Source organism: Triticum urartu, chromosome 7A (assembly GCF_056163025.1).
Source record: "Triticum urartu cultivar PI428250 chromosome 7A, HENAU_Tu73, whole genome shotgun sequence".
NCBI classification, from domain to species: domain Eukaryota; kingdom Viridiplantae; phylum Streptophyta; class Magnoliopsida; order Poales; family Poaceae; genus Triticum; species Triticum urartu.
In genome coordinates this window covers 655,512,385-655,526,611 of record NC_141879.1, presented here as the reverse complement: position 1 = coordinate 655,526,611, position 14,227 = coordinate 655,512,385, and the positions used below count along the sequence as shown (strand labels likewise).

At 43.9% G+C, this 14,227-nt stretch overlaps 1 long non-coding RNA gene across 2 annotated transcripts; it reads right to left on the bottom strand.

Moving 5' to 3' along the window:
• Positions 1-7,133: 7,133 nt before the first annotated feature.
• LOC125519242 (uncharacterized) lies at positions 7,134-8,395 on the bottom strand. Of its 2 annotated transcripts, none has more exons than XR_015610684.1 (2): positions 7,915-8,395; positions 7,134-7,526 (listed from the first exon to the last, which is right to left on the bottom strand). It is a non-coding gene; the product is annotated as an uncharacterized LOC125519242 (long non-coding RNA). The 2 variants fall into 2 exon arrangements; XR_015610683.1 differs by having other exon boundaries at positions 7,134-7,511.
• Between the last annotated feature and the right edge of the window lie 5,832 nt (positions 8,396-14,227).

Below are 14,227 nucleotides of genomic sequence, written 5' to 3'. Positions count from 1 at the left end.
GTGTGCATGCCCAATGTATTCCCCCATGCATGATTTGGACGAAAACGGACAGTGAACGCACGTTGTGTCACGTCCAGGCGGTGTTTTAGGGTTTTTTCAGCGGGGAAATCCTAAAATATGCATCGAACGTTGGGAATCAACGAAAATTGGCATGCATTATTGCCATGGTGCTGTGAGGGTGTGTAAAAAGTTTGGGCTCATTTGGTTGAGTTGGAAAAGAAAATGCCTTTGAGACTTGGCCTCCGGCAGACCCGAACGGTCCTGATTGCACATGATGTACGTGATGACATGGATGAAATGACACCAAATTTTGCCAGCATGTGTGCATGCCCAATCTATCCCTCCACGCATGATTTGGACGAAAACGGACACTAAACGCACGTTGCGTCACGTCCGGGCGGTGTTTTAGGGTTTTTTCATCGGGAAAACCCTAAAATATGCATTGAACGTCGGGAATCAACAAAAATTGGCATGCATTATTGCCATGGTGCTGTGAGGGTGTGGAAAAAGTTTGGGCTCATTTTTGGTTGAGTTAGAAAAGAAAATGCCTTTGAGACTTGACCTCCGGCAGACCCGAACGGTCCTGATTGCACATGATGTACGTGATGGCATGAATGAAATGACATCAATTTTTTTCCAGCACGTGTGCATGCCCTATCTATACCCCCCATGTAAAATTTGGACGAAGCCGAACACCTAACGCACGTTGCGTCACATCCGAACAGTGTTTTAGGGTTTTTTTCACCAGGAAAACCCTAGAAAATGCATCAAATGTCGGGAATCAACGAAAAATGGCATGCATTCTTGCCATGGTGTTGTGAGGGTGTGGAAAAAGTTCGGGCTCATTTCGTTGAGTTGAAAAAATACATGATGGCATGCATAAAATGACACAAACTTTTGCCAGCATGTGCGCATGCCCATTCTATACCCCCACACAAGATTTGAACGAATTCGGACACCGATCGCACGTTGCGTCAGTCCAGACGGTGTTTATGGTTTTTCAGCCAAAAACCATTAAAAGAATACATCGAATATCGGAAATCAACAAAAATTGGCATGCATGCTTGGTGCTGTGAGGGCGTGGAAAAAGATTGAGCTCATTTGATTAAGTTGGAAAATAAAACGCCTTTCAAACTTCATCTCCGGCAGACCCGAACGGTCTTAGTTGCACATAATGTACGTGATGGCGTTGCATGAAATGGCATCAAATTTTGCCCACCATGTGTGCATGCCCGATCAACCTGGACTTTTGAGCCTGATACAAGGGATCCGTCTCGGTCGAGGGTGCTGCTTCTTGGTGTTGGAATTGTTGAATGAAAATTTTGTAAGAAATAAAAAAATACTCGAGATATGAAAAAAATGAGGGATACTGGAGATATGAAATTGGTTAGTACGTAAACCCGATTTGCTACCACAGTGAGGGGATATATATTGGAGTTTTTATTTAACTTTTTTGACACTTGAGATATGTATTGCACACTGCCATGCACGGGAGTTAGGTATAGCTGTCCCGCAAATAAAGGGAGTTAAGCTGCCAATATCCAGAGAAAGAAATAACAGAAACCCATCATACTACTAATACGCTCGATCTAATCTCCCTCCAGTTTCCGCCGCCGCCGTTTCCACGACGCCCTCCAGAAAGTTGCCTGTGTGACACTGCATAGTTCGTTCATGGAGCATCTCTCTTATCATCCACCACCACGGAAGACACCACGAGGGAACCCGCCGCCACCGCCATCAGTGAACCCGTCACCTGCGAACCAGCCATCAGCGAACCTGCCACCACCGTCATCAGCCAACCTGCCACCAGCGAACCAGCCATCAGCGAACCCGCCACCGCCGTCATCAGCCAACCCGCCACCTGCGAACCAGCCACCACCGCCATCAGCGAACCCGCCACCACCTCCATCAGTGATGCCGCCACCACCGCCAGCAGCCAACCCGCCACCTGCGAACCAGCCAGCACAGAACCTGCCACAAAGGTACCCGGCACCAAGGAATCCGCCACCTCGGAACACGAACGACAAGGCGAAGTCAACAACAGCACAAGGGAAATCACAAGCAAAAAGGAACACTGTAAGGAAATTCAGTACCTGATCAATATTACGGCAGAGTATTCTGTTACGTAGATGTGCATATTATATCAGAGTATTTCGTTTCTTAGATTTGTATATTAGAGCAAAGTATTTTGTTTCGTAGGTTCTGACAGATTAATATCCAAGCCTATGTTTCCCAAAGTATTTTTGGACTATTTAGTCCTTATTTCATAGTTGTCAGATGTGCAATCAAACTTGGGTTGAAGGAATTGTACAGTAAAGATGCATGGTTAACTGCTACTATATTTATTATGTAATAATACTAATTGATATCCTTTTTGATCCAATGATCAGGAAACACAAGTCTGTTCCATTGTAGCATATCATGGAATTACTAAAGATTTCACTGCAAACCAGATAAAAGCCATAGAAGAGGTCGACCTAGATGGCCTACTGAGGATCCTTCCTATCAAAATTCATCGGAACATGTGCAGATCAATAGCGGAGCTATACGACCCCACCTGTGACGCCTTCATCATTGATGGGGAACCACTGTCGATAACCACACGGGATGTGGAGCACATATTTGGTATACCTACAAGGGAGATAGGGGTTGAACCCGAAGGAATAGAAGTGAACCGGGCATACAGTGTCTCCCGAGAATATGGAGAGCGGAGAATACAAATTGCAGAGCTGCAGAATATGTTAAAATCACATATAAAGACAAACACACATGGAATAGAGTTCCTCCAAACCTTCATTTTATATTCAATTGGGATCATACTGTGCCCAACAACTCAAAGATATGTTAGCTCAACTTATGTGCCGCTTGTGCAGACAAAGGAAAGTATCAAGGCCATAAACTTTGCGAAGCTCACACATGATCATCTAATGAAGTGTATTATCAAGTATAATGAAGCGAGAAAAAATCCTGAAAGAACAGCACTCCAGGGTACAGTCAACCTTGAGGGGAACCTTCCCTTGCTGCAGGTTGATCCTCACACTAATCATATAGATGTATGATTGTAGCACAATATTGTACAATGACTAACGTCCACATTTTGCAGTTTTGGTTCTGGGAGAAGCGTCGTCTAGATAGATTAGACAGAACAATTGATTACAGCAAACGAGATAGACCACTCGTCCAATACTGGGACGAGCTGAAGGTGCACAAAGTCTGTGCTATTTTTGATAAGCACGGCCTTGAGGCCGGAGAGGTACATAAATTACGTATTGTACAACATTTGTATTTATTCTTCCATATTTATTTTCATTATAAAATAGGAACCAATTTCATCAATTTATTTCAGACCGTACATGACCTAAAGGAGCCATGGGAGGTACCAAGGTCGCCGACACCTGAGTTGTTTGATGAATTGCCACCGACAGATTCAAAGGTAATTTGTTATTCTTCAGTTTTGTACTTCTTCGTGCACCAAAGGGTTAATAATTTTCTCATTAATATGCCTATAGATGGTGATGAAGCTTCATGATCTCGTTTGCCGAGTGAGAAGAGACTTGATGGAGCAGCACCTTCAGACCCACGTACAAATGTTGCGCAAATTCAGGCACCTAGAGCAGGAAAATGCAAATATGAGGAACTGGCTATACACAAACCTGAACGGCAATGTAAGTTCCCTACCATCCAAACACACACTTAATCACTCTTTCCTTCCTATGTACAAAATAATGACAACTAGGTACCTATGCAGGACTATTGGAGCCGACCAGAATACGAGTACAATGACAGCGACAAATTTGTTGCGTCGCCCCTTCATGGCCGTGACTTGGCCTCAGACTTTGATGTAATTTAGTAACTATATTTATTATATGAGTTATTTTTCTCATTTTACAAGCTCCTCCCTACCACTTGCAGGGTGCTCAGGATGACATCACTAGTGAGCAAAACTTCCAGGGTGCTCAAGATGACATCACTAGTGACAAAAACTTGCAAGCTGCTCAGGATGACATCACTACTGTGCAAAAGGAGTTTGAGAGAGACGATGCATGAAAATCAGACGTAAGTAAGTATATTAATTGTGCGAGTCACTATTTTTTTATTAAATCTCCTACCTTGGATACGCAGGGAACAGGAGGGTCTACAATGAGAGGGCAGAAGAAGAGAGACAGGAAATCCGCATTTGCAAATAATGAGGATTTTATTTATTTTGATGAACCCAAAAAACCTAAAAGAGGCAAGAAAACTCCGAAAGACATGAGTACTCCCAGAACAGGAACGGATGATGCTCCAGATGAGAAGATTGTTGAAGAGGTCATTGACTATGTCAATACGTCCCCCTCTTCGAAAGTGTTGGTACAAATTGATGAAATTCATCTATATCGCGCTGATCTTAGATGCTTGACAGCACCAACCTTTCCAAGTAGTACGGACGGATGGCTGCAATGCAAGGTATGTGCTAACATCTTAAATAGTTAACAAATTGTTATTTTCTATTTCGATTCCTTACTGCTTTGCGATTCAGATCTTGGATGCAGCCATAACATGGGTACGCCACATGCGCCCCAATCCAGATGTATGGGCCGACGGGAATATCTTCCTAGAGAGAGCATCAGTAAGCGGTGTGCTAGTCAGAGACGGAAGTGTTCCAAGTTATACCCATGCTTTACGGAACAAAACGTCTACTAGTACTTTAGGCAAAAAGTACCTTTCCCATGATATGGTAAGTCACAGTAGTCTAAGTCAATTACTAAATGGTACATAACTAATTATGTCTAAAATGCAGGTTTCTCTTCCTATGAATATGATGAATAAGCATTGGTACGTGGCAGTTGTCAATGCCAAAAAAAGAGCAGTGCAAGTTCTGGATTCGATGCCATCACCAATAAAACAGTTTAAGAAAGGCCACCCGGAACTAGAAAACATGGTACATTTTTCAATGCTTAGTAACTACATACCGAGAGTTAATTCTCATATTATATGTCTTATGCTTCTTAATTTATTATAGCTCAAAGGCATGCAACTCCATATGGAAGCAGCATATCGGCATGGTGGCCGAAAAGTCGATACTTGGAAGGATTTCAACATCAGCACTTGGAAAGTTCAAGTTATCAAAAACATACCACAACAGAAAGACAGGTACTGTACACATCACTTAAAATCACACATTTAGTATTCATAGTAAAAAAATATTTATAACAATCCATATGATTGCAGCATGTCATGTGGGCTTTTTGCGGTAAAGAATATGGAAAAGTTTACAGGCAACAATCTAGATGGAGCCTACACAGCGGTACGATGTCCACACTTAATTTAACCATACCATTCCCGTTGTTACAACTATAAGACTGACTCAACCTATTACGCAGGATGACATCCCCGGGTTCAGGAAACAACTCACTGCCCTCCTAGTGAAGTCTCCACTGAACATGAAAGGACGGCGAAATGGCGAGGACTAAGATAGTGAAAGTCGTGAAGGAAGGATGAAGAGAGCTGAATGCTGTTACAATTTGCTACTTTTTCTAGAATAAAATTTGGATTATGATTTGTTTAAACTTTACGCTTGTATTTTTGAAGTTCTGATTGAACTTTAGAAAGTTTTACAATTTAGAATTTGCCACTTTGAACCATCCACTTGTAGGATTGCAGCTTACTTTGGGAGATGAACTAAATTTGTCTATGAACTATTGCATTTCTAGGCTTTCTTTAATGCTCTATCATGTATTTTAAAACGCATGCCTTGGGCAAGCTTCCATATCACCACCCTTCTCCACACAAGGCATGTTCAAGTCATAAGCTAGTGTTGGTGTTGCTGTAATTCGTATGGTCAATCAGGTAATCAGTGGGAACAGATACAAAGTGGAAACAGATGTTGTGAATAAAATGTTGTAGACATCATTACAAAGTGGGAACAGATACTGCAACGATGAATTTATGTTTACCTGCTAGTACAAACCAATCATTACTTTCTGCATTTCACCATATCAGTGTTGCATTGCCTAGCCAAGCTCGTAGCTTTGTCGCATGACCAGCGTGTTACCGAGCCATGCTCTTAGCTGCGCCGCCTGGTCCAGCTCTGGAGCCGCCCCCTTCTCGTTGCTCACGCAAGTAACCTAGCAAGGTCTCAGCCTGCAAATCACACAACTGAACATATAAGTGGCTACGAAATTCAGGAACAAGTTTTAGCTTGATCTAAACTAAATAGAAGGCAGTCATGGGGTGCGATCCCTATTTTTGAATCATTTAGTCATGACAAAGTAGACAGACTCAACTGGAGAAACTTATAATTATAAAGCACGTACATGAGTATTTCAGTGGGAAATCTCAAGCACATGGTTTCGCACAGAATTTTAAGTTTGATCGGTTTCTAGTGACAGCAAGCATTGTTTGACCTGGAGGCCTCTTTGACTTGTAGGACAGAGAGCACTCATCCTCCTGTACTTGCAAGGTTTAGCAGATCCTGGACTGTAATTAATAAGTGTGAAGTTAAACAAGTGAATATCTCGGCCATGTGAACTGAATGTACAAGTCAACACCTTCTTGATCAGTACTAGCATGACAAAATACGCGTCGATTTGGGTATTTTTGAAGACCAGAGAGAAGAAATCTACCAAACACTCAAGTACATGCACGCTCTAACTGACGAATTCATTCGACACTGTTCAGTCACAGTTGCATCACAAGCTCAAACCTTAGACTGATGTGTCAATAAGTACTCATACCAATCGCCAATTGTTGCAAATAGAATAAAACAAGAATTTTGGGACGAGGGAGTATATACTAACAGTCAGTATTTCTAATCAAGCAACCAATTTCAAAAAAATAGATGGCAGGAAAAATATGTTCAAAATACTTAGTAATTGTCTACGGAAAAAAAAATCTTAATGATTGGCTTTCCATCTCAGGTACTCAATCATGTGGTGTACTACCATGAGCCACAACTCAGGCTACATATTACACAGGTGTTGATCAATCCTAAAGTATTATTGTTGTTCAGATCAACGATAAAAATAATTACTTGAAAACCCTCTTCTCATAAAAAGCACTGAAAACCAGAGTATGCACGATATCCCTCCAACAGGATTTTCTTGGTATGAAGATCAATTAATGACAGGAAAAAATGACACGGTGCAAACCTATATATAGAGGTACCTCATTTAGTATCACAAACAGGGAAGGCCCTGCTAATTACAATGTACATACATGGCCCCAAATTTCAGATGTGACATGAAGAAACTGCACGCACCCAAGACTGAAAACTACAGAAAAAACTTCGAAGAAGTCATGAAGAGACATTTTCCAAGTATGGAGTTTTCTTAGAGCAGAAACAAATGGAAGAAACATAGCAAGAGAGAGGCTCCAATGAACATCATTCTGTTTTCTACAGAATGCATTATATAGTATATCACAGATTCAAGAAATAACTATAGAAGATGGAGCTGAGCTGCTTCGTGATGCTTTTCGTCCATTTGCTGCTGGAGCCCGAGAGTGAGAAGGGAGGATAGCACATCCAAGAGCTGGAGTACGAAAAACTGATCACCAACAGATAATAAAATTCAGACACTAAAAAAGGTGTATGTATTTTGTGAGGAATGGTATTAGAGGTAGGCAAATACTGAACGACAACTATTCAAATTGGAAGTATTTTGCAAGAAATGGTACTGCATAATGGAAGTCGAACAACACCACCTCTGTTCTATAACTTCAGCAATAAGGTTTTTCTTTATTCAGAGATGTACATGTGTACTTGTACAATCAACGGCAAAATACATGTCGTAGTAGGTACAACTACTGCTCTAATAATCTCTCATACTACGTGCTCGTGCTATGAAATATATATTTCTCAGAAACTACTACTGGAATTAAGCAAATCACATCCAATTTCAGCCTATGATTTGCAAGGAGGATTAGAACGTATACCTAGAGCTTGGCACGAGCAGAGCCGGACTGTGAGAGCGCAATATTGAAATTGCCGACGCGGCCAACTGGGTTCGGGCGGCGCGTGCTGCCGGAGGGGAGGTCGGCCCAAAGCTCCGGCGTGGGCCGTCGGCAGGGGAGCTCCATGGAGAAGACGAGGCGAGAGAAGTCGGGGGTGAGCGCCGGCCTGTCCCGGAGCGCGACGGGGTCCAGGGGAGCAGCGGCGTCGGGGGACGGCGAGTCCTCCTCGAGCGCCTCAAATGGCAGGCCCTCGCCGGCGGCGGCCGGAAGGGGTGAGCGCAGGCCTGTCCCGGAGCGCGACGGGGTCCAGGGGAGCAGCGGCGTCGGGGGACGGCGAATCCTCCTCGAGCGCCTCAAATGGCAGGCCCTCGCCGGCGGCGGCCGGAACCCTAGAGCGCGGTGGAGATCGGGGCCAAACGATGGGGACGAAATCGAATTTTTTTTTTTGAGGGGAGGGAACGAAATTGGATGGGGAGGGCGGGGTGGGCTAGTTGGACACGAGGGACGGAAGGGGCTGTTCGACACGCGGCCGGGCTGATTACCTCTGTCGATTTTTTCTTCCCAAAATGCCCTCAGGATATCTATACTGGAGGACGGGAGCTCACCAGTGCATGGTCTACCGCTCGCGAGAACTGGAGCAGTATATGTCACCACACACCGTACGATTTCATGATCTGACGGTCAGAATTTACCCCAGGGTACCATAAAAGAGCTCTAACTTAGAAGCTTCTAAAATAGACATAAATTTAGCACTCTGCTTTTCAAATCAGAACGACTCAAACGTAAGAAAAAAAACCAGCTAGTACTTCAGTTTGAAAAAAAAATCTGCAATGAACGCACAAATGTTCAATGTTATAATCGTAATTGCTCGACCAATGGTGGTGGACAAAGGTTTCTTATCACTTCTATATCTGCGTCCCCTTAATTAGATTTATTACCTTACAATTATTTTAGAATTCCATTTTTTATGCAGGAAAATTGTTTTCCCATGGTTGTAATTTATTTGTTGCGTTATATTTGTTCCGAAAATTTAGTATATATAGTTCTGATTAATAGGAATAGAAGGGGAAAAAGCTTATGATGAACAGGAGTCTTCATTTGTACCACTAGTAGGACTTTGAACATGGATGGACCGCATCAAACTAAACTTCTGGTGAATATCAACCGGCTTCAAATTTAGCAGCTCGCCTAGAGCAGGAAGTACGGCTGCGTGTCGACAACATGCATGTGGACAAACAACGAGCGCCCTGCACTGGTTGTAGACAGACATGGCCACCACCCGAGAAGCACAATGAATCAGTATGCCCAGACAGCCCCGGCTCCATCCACTGCTTAAAGCCCTCCCCAATGATCCATTTTATATAGGTGCTAAGGTTGTCATGTAAGCAAAAAATCTAATATGGCAAGGTAATAAATAAGAGAGAGGTGAGTTTGATGACCCCAGAAAGAACCAATGCTAAGCATGTAAACCTAGGCAAAAGCAATTAAATGAAAGAAATCCTTCAATGCATAAAATAGTTTAGCTACTAAAGCATTAAATGAGAGAAGCTTATCACCAACAAGTGAAACACCTTGCATTGTTGACATTAGTTGTTAAACTTTTTAATATGTTTAGCATCTTATCTAAACACGAATGCATTGGAAGTGACCTAATGATACCTACCGGTGACACCCGGAATCTAGAGTCTATGTGCACAGAACCATTGCCTGGGTTACCTGTACAATAAGAACGCAGGTGAAGCATCCAAGACATGGTGAAGCGAAATGCGCCCGAGTGTACATGTTGACTGCGATGCGGTAGGCATCTATTGCAGGATTAGCAACGATCTACCGTAATGAATCACCACCGCTATTCACTGCAGGAAATGAAACGTTGTTTGGCTTTCCCAGCTTGCTGCTCGGTCACACCTTTACTCCTCCTGATACCTCTCATGCCAATGTAAACACTACTAATTGAGCTGGCAAAAAATGAAAAAAAAAATCTGCTCATCTATCGTGGTCTCGTGGAGGTCTATTGACTATAGCTCGTTCAGAAATCACCCTCAGTTGGCTTCATTGTTCAGGTGTTTGTGTCTAGGCTCAAACTTGAATTCACAACATCGTAGCATTCGCACTTGAAGGGCTGGCAAAGCAAAATGACTTGCATAAATAAAGAAGGTGGGGCGAAGATGTGTAAATAAACATGTGGGAGTTAAATCTGAAGAGTACACAATAATTAGGTGAATGAAAGGTGCAGAAAGTATGGGACCTGATAGTACAAAATAATTGGGTTCAAGATGAGTATACGTCATGTTAACTTGGGCCGTTCAGTTTTGTGGGAGAAGTGGCTAGACGAGGCAATACTACACTAGTCTTTCAGTATATTGAGTTCTCAGGAGCATCTTGGATAGTTCACTATTTATCAATCACGCATGTAGTCTTCCACCAAAAGCGGGTATCACACAATTTTGGGCCCAGATGAGGAAATACTACAGCGGATCTTACCCACCCGATTCTATCTAGTATCCCATAACATCACACCACATGGCTGGTAGCGCCACTCGTCACATGTTGTAGCACCACGATCCATGGTTGGTAGAGCCACTTGACACCGGTTGTAGCACGGCTCAACGCTGGTAGCACTGCTTGACATTCATGTCGACGTGTTGTAAAACCGATCGGCGTTGGTCGCAGCATGACTTGCGGACGCCCATAGCACCTATTGACCCTGATCCTGCACGACTCACTGATGCCCCGTAGCACCGCTGGTCCCAATACGGCTCCCTGAGCTGAGACCCCGACGCATGTTGCACCATGATCATCGCTCGCAACAGATCTCATGTCGCTCAAAACATTGTCGGGCACACGTGTTCCCCGTCACTGGTCAGCTCGCATTTCTACTTGTCTCTATTCACAGAACCACGGGTGTTGGGTTGCAACATTGACCCTTCCGAGCAATCCACATCTCTAACACCAAAGCCACGACAGGAGGGTGGAGGTGCGGTGAGGTAGCCATTAAGTTGATGGCGATAAGGAGGATGAGGCACCTCGCAGCATGGCATCACTCCACTAGCTGCAGCAGATGCTGGCTGGCCATCGCTGCACCGACCTCGCTGCCGTAGTACCGGTCACGCTGCCGCCGGTTCAGCTTGCAGCACCACCCTACACCCGTCACATCACCAGGGGTGTAGGATTATAGTAGTGGGGTATGTGCATCAATCTGTTGGGGAACGCATTAATTTTAAAATTTTCCTACGCACACGCAAAATCTATCATGGTGATGCATAGCAACGAGAGGGGAAGAGTGTTGTTCACGTACCCTCGTAGACCGTAAGCAGAAGCGTCATGACAACGCGGTTGATGTAGTCGTACGTCTTCACGATCCGACCGATCCTACTACCGAAAGTACGGCACCTCCACGATCTGCACACGTTCCGCTTGGTGACGTCCCACGAACTCTCGATCCAGCTGAATATCGAGGGAGAGCTTCGTCAGCATGACGGCGTGATGACGGTGATGATGAAGCTACCGGCGCGGGGCTTCGCCTAAGCACTACGACGATATGACCGAGGTGGATTATGGTGGAGGAGGGCACCGCACACGGCTAAGGGATCAATGATCAACTAGTGTATCCTAGGGTGCCCCCCTGCCCCCCTATATAAAGGAGTAAGGGCGGGAGGCCGGCCGGCCCTAGAGGTGTGCCAGGAGAGAAGGAGTCCTCCTCCTAGTAGGAGTAGGACTCCCCTTTCCTAGTACTACTAGGAGGAGAAAGGGGGAAGGAATGAGAGGGAGAGAAGAGAAGGAAAGGGGGCGCCCCCCCCCCTTCCCTAGTCCAATTTGGCTCCCGCATATTCTACGAAGATCTTTATCGGTCAAACCGCATAACGATATACGTTGTTCCCTTTGTCATCGGTATGTTACTTGCCTGAGATTCGATTGTCGGTATCTCAATACCTAGTTCAATCTCGTTACTGGCATGTCTCTTTACTCGTTCCATAATGCATCATCCCGTAACTAACTCATTAGTCACATTTCTTGCAAGGCTTATAGTGATGTGCATTACCGAGAGGGCCCAGAGATACCTCGGAGTGACAAATCCTAATCTCGATCTATGCCAACTCAACAAACACCATCGGAGACACCTGTAGATCATCTTTATAGTCACCTAGTTACGTTGTGATGTTTGATAGCACACTAAGTGTTCCTCCGGTATTCGAGAGTTGCATGATCTCATAGTCATAGGAACATGCATAAGTTATGGAGAAAGCAATAGCAACAAACTAAACAATCATTGTGCTAAGCTAATGGATGGGTCAAGTCAATCACATCATTCTGTAATGGCAACTCATGTCTATGGTTAGGAAACATAACCATCATTGATTCAACGAGCTAGCCAAGTAGAGGCATACTAGTGACATTCTGTTTGTCTATGTATTCACACATGTACTAAGTTTCCGGTTAATAAAATTCTAGCATGAATAATAAACATTTATCATGATATAAGGAAATATATATATATAACAACTTTATTATTTCCTCTAGGGCATATTTCCTTCAGTCTCCCACTTGCACTAGAGTGAATAATCTAGATTACATTGTAATGGTTCTAACACCCATGGAGTCTTGGTGCTGATCATGTTTTGTTCGTGACAGAGGTTTAGTCAACGGGTCTGCAACATTCAGATCCGTATGTATCTTGCAAATCTCTATGTCTCCCTCCTTGACTTGATCGCGGATGGAATTGAAGCGTCTCTTGATGTGCTTGGTTCTTTTGTGAAATCTGGATTCCTTTGCCAAGGCAATTACACCAGTGTTGTCACAAAAGATTTTCATTGGACCCGATGCACTAGGTATGACACCTAGATCGGATATGAACTCCTTCATCCAGACTCCTTCATTTGCTGCTTCCAAAGCAGCTATGTACTTCGCTTCACACATAGATCCCGCCACGACGCTCTACTTGGAACTGCACCAACTAACAGCTCCACCATTTAATAAAAACACGTATCCGGTTTGTGACTTAGAGTCATCTGGATCAGTGTCAAAGCTTGCATCGACGTAACTGTTTACGACGAGCTCTTTGTCACTGATACGTCTCCAACGTATCTATAATTTTTGATTGTTCCATGCTATATTATATTCTGTTTTGGACACTATTGGGCTTTATTATACACTTTTATATTATTTTTGGGACTAACCTATTAACAGGAGGCCCAGCCCAGAATTGTTGCTTTTTTGCCTATTTTAGGGTTTCGCAGAAAAAGAATATCAAACGGAGTCCAGACGGAATGAAACCTTCGGGAACGTGATTTTCGGAATGAACATGATCCAGAGGACTTGGACCCTATGTCAAGACATCAACCAGGAGGCCACGAGGTAGGGGGCGCGCCTACCAACCCCCCCCCCCCCAAGCGCGCCCTCCACCCTCGTGGGCCCCCTGTTGCTCCACCGACGTACTCCTTCCTCTTATATATACCTACGTACCCCCAAACTACCAGATACGGAGTCAAAACCCTAATTCCACCGCTGTAACTTTCTGTATCCACGAGATCCCATCTTGGGGCCTGTTCCGGAGCTCCGCCGGAGGGGGCATCGATCATGGAGGGCTTCTACACCAACACCATAGCCTCTCCGATGAAGTGTGAGTAGTTTACCTCAGACCTACGGGTCCATAGTTATTAGCTAGATGGCTTCTTCTCTCTTTTTGGATCTCAATACAAAGTTCTCCCCCTCTCTTGTGGAGATCTATTCGATGTAATCTTCTTTTGCGGTGTGTTTGTTGAGACTGATGAATTGTGGGTTTATGATCAAGTTTATCTATGAACAATATTTGAATCTTCTCTGAATTCTTTTATGTATGATTGGTTATCTTTGCAAGTCTCTTCGAATTATCAGTTTGGTTTGGCCTACTAGATTGATATTTCTTGCAATGGGAGAAGTGCTTAGCTTTGGGTTCAATCTTGCGGTGTCCTTTCCCAGTGACAGTAGGGGCAGCAAGGCACGTATTGTATTGTTGCCATCCAGGATAGCAAGATGGGGTTTATTTCATATTGCATGATTTTACCCCTCTACATCATGTCATCTTGCTTAAAGCGTTACTCTGTTCGCTTGAACTTAATACTCTAGATGCATGCTGGATAGCGGTCGATGTGTGGAGTAATAGTAGTAGATGCAGGCAGGAGTGGGTCTACTTATCTCGGACGTGATGCCTATATACATGATCATAACTATGCTCAATTCTGTCAATTGCTCAACAGTAATTTGTTCACCCACCGTAAACAATTATGCTCTCGAGAGAAGCCACTAGTGAAACCTA